This window comes from Cucurbita pepo, chromosome 12 (genome assembly GCF_057944985.1).
Source record: "Cucurbita pepo subsp. pepo isolate OVF chromosome 12, ASM5794498v1, whole genome shotgun sequence".
NCBI lineage: Eukaryota > Viridiplantae > Streptophyta > Magnoliopsida > Cucurbitales > Cucurbitaceae > Cucurbita > Cucurbita pepo.
In genome coordinates this window covers 8,571,739-8,574,179 of record NC_141809.1, presented here as the reverse complement: position 1 = coordinate 8,574,179, position 2,441 = coordinate 8,571,739, and the positions used below count along the sequence as shown (strand labels likewise).

At 34.8% G+C, this 2,441-nt stretch overlaps 1 pseudogene; it reads right to left on the bottom strand.

The window, feature by feature from the left end:
• Nucleotides 1–633: 633 nt before the first annotated feature.
• On the bottom strand, nt 634–2,088 carry LOC147789953 (exopolygalacturonase pseudogene; annotated as a pseudogene).
• Nucleotides 2,089–2,441: the final 353 nt, after the last annotated feature.

The following is a 2,441-nucleotide window of genomic DNA, read 5'->3' as shown; positions in this document are numbered from 1 at the left end:
ATTTTTCCTAAAACTAAACTTGGTCGGGATAAATAGGTAGATAATTCAATATTAAATGTAAATTCCTAAAATACATATTAATACTTGTCACTTAATTTTCTAATCTGAAACCTAAATTTTTTGAAGTCATATCCAAAAGTTGCAACGAAAATTACATGATTGACGAAAAAGATAGATTTAAGGACACGACTTGCTAGATTAGTCACCTCCAATGTCAATTCTTCTTTAACGATAATGATGGATGTGTGCCATATGGGACGGATATAGTTAGGAGATTCGATCTAACTTATCGATTCGGTCTAAAAGATTTTTAATGGTAATTAATTTGTTTAGGGTAAACGGAAAGAGGAGTTAGATATTTTTGTTGGTTAAAGATTCTTTCCTTGAGTTATGGATTAGTTTTTTTTAATAATGGTTGTTACAGTTACATTGTCTTATTTCAAATTCAAATCTAGAACGAAAAATACGACTGGAACCAGTTTATTATATAAGGTCGAGGTACTAAAAACATTAGGTTGTTCACGACACAAAGTCTCCTTCAAACATTCGACCATCTTATTTATTTCGAAAAGTACAACAAAAGAAACTCAAAAGAATGAGAGTCAAATGGATAGAGGCAGTCTACTTTTTTAATTAAGGCTGTCTATTATTTTGAAGTTGTATGGCAATGAACAATTCATGGGACAACATAAGAGAGGAGCATATCTTGGGGTTCTGTCTTAATGAAATGATAGGTTTCACATTCGTGCATTGGGAGGAAATAGGACCTTTTATTCCATTGTAAGTGAGGTCAATGTTGCTTACTTTTACATCGTCACATAGTAAGTGACGGCTGCAAATAAGTTTGATTGCCAGCGGAGTTGCAGAACTTCCTCTAATGTTCTTGAAGCTCACTATACTCATCTTAATTTTGTAAGGAATCTGAAAATTAAAATGAGACAACAAATGGTTTATTTGTGAACTTATAATGAAAAAATGAATCAAAGGTTCGAGAATGCGATCCATACCTACCGATTGCACTGATTCCACGGACAATACTCTTGGTCTATTAGAATAGGGTTGCTAACATTGACCATTATAATGTCCAAAAAGTGCATATTGGTGGCGGTGCCGCTAGCCGCAGAAGCTGGCCACGTTTTGATCCTAACACCATTAGTGGTGTTATTTAACGTGCAGTTCTTTACGATGACACCTTCAACAGGTTCTTCGTTAGTGTATCTTCCAAGACTTCCGATGTTTATTCCATGTCCTGGTCCGCACGTCACATTGGTGACTTCAATTAGTTTGCTTCAATCTCCAAGAGAAATGCAATCATCTCCAATTGCAATTTTGGACTTTGTGATTGTGATCTTATTTGATCGACCGATGTGTATTCCATCAGTGTTGGGATTGTTTTCTGGTGCCATTATATTGATATTATGGAATGTGAGGTTGTTGCAGCCGATGACGTTGATATAGAAGTTCTTGCTATCAAGTGATGTTATTCTCTTAACGGTTGAATTGGTGATGAAGTTGAACCTCAAACTCTAAACATTTTGTATAATCAAATAATATTTTGTGAGAGTCGGTAATGATGCTAAAAATTTGAATAGAACCCAATAAAATTGAAAACTCAAAAAAAATTTACTTTTTCCCTGGATTGTTTAAAGATTATCCTCTAGAAAATGAAGAACATTGACCAAATCGTAAATGTCAGAACATTAGAGAAGACATGTAAGAGGCTCTTTCAAAAACAACAAGATGCATGAGATTGAGAAGGAAAGCTAAAGGAATATTACTTACAACCGGGAGTTGGGCACAATTTATGCATTTGTGGCAATTGTTCCTTTTCCAAGCTGCCTTTCCTTGGCCATCAAAAACTCCTTCACCTGATAATGTCAATCTATCAACACGTGCAAAAGTGATCCAATTATCTCCGGGAAGACTTTTTAGTGCCTGCAATGTTCCTCGAAGTTGAAAGTCAATTGGGCTATTACAAGGTCCTTCAAACTTCCCTTGCTTTACTCTAAATATCCCTCCTGGAATAAAAATTGCACTAGAACGATTGGACGTGCATGCATCCCTCCATGCATTTGCTAAAGCCGACATTTCACAACTAACAAAAACTTATAGCAAACAATTGATCAGCTCAACTAGTGATAATATTGATGTTCATATTATATATTTACCTTCATGATGTCAGTACCAGACACTATGTTACCATATCTTTTCAAAGAAAAAACAACATCGGCACTAGATTGAGCATCGACGGTAGGAGCTAACAATAGTAACATCAAAATTGTAGCGGCCAAGAAACTCGATTTGATCGTACTCATGAAGCCTTTGCTTTCTTTTCTTTTTTTATGTATATCGTTTGAAAACTAGTGAGAGACAATGATTTTCCTTTTAGATTTGGAACTTTTTATGTATTTAATACAAATTGAAAATAGGAATCAAATTGA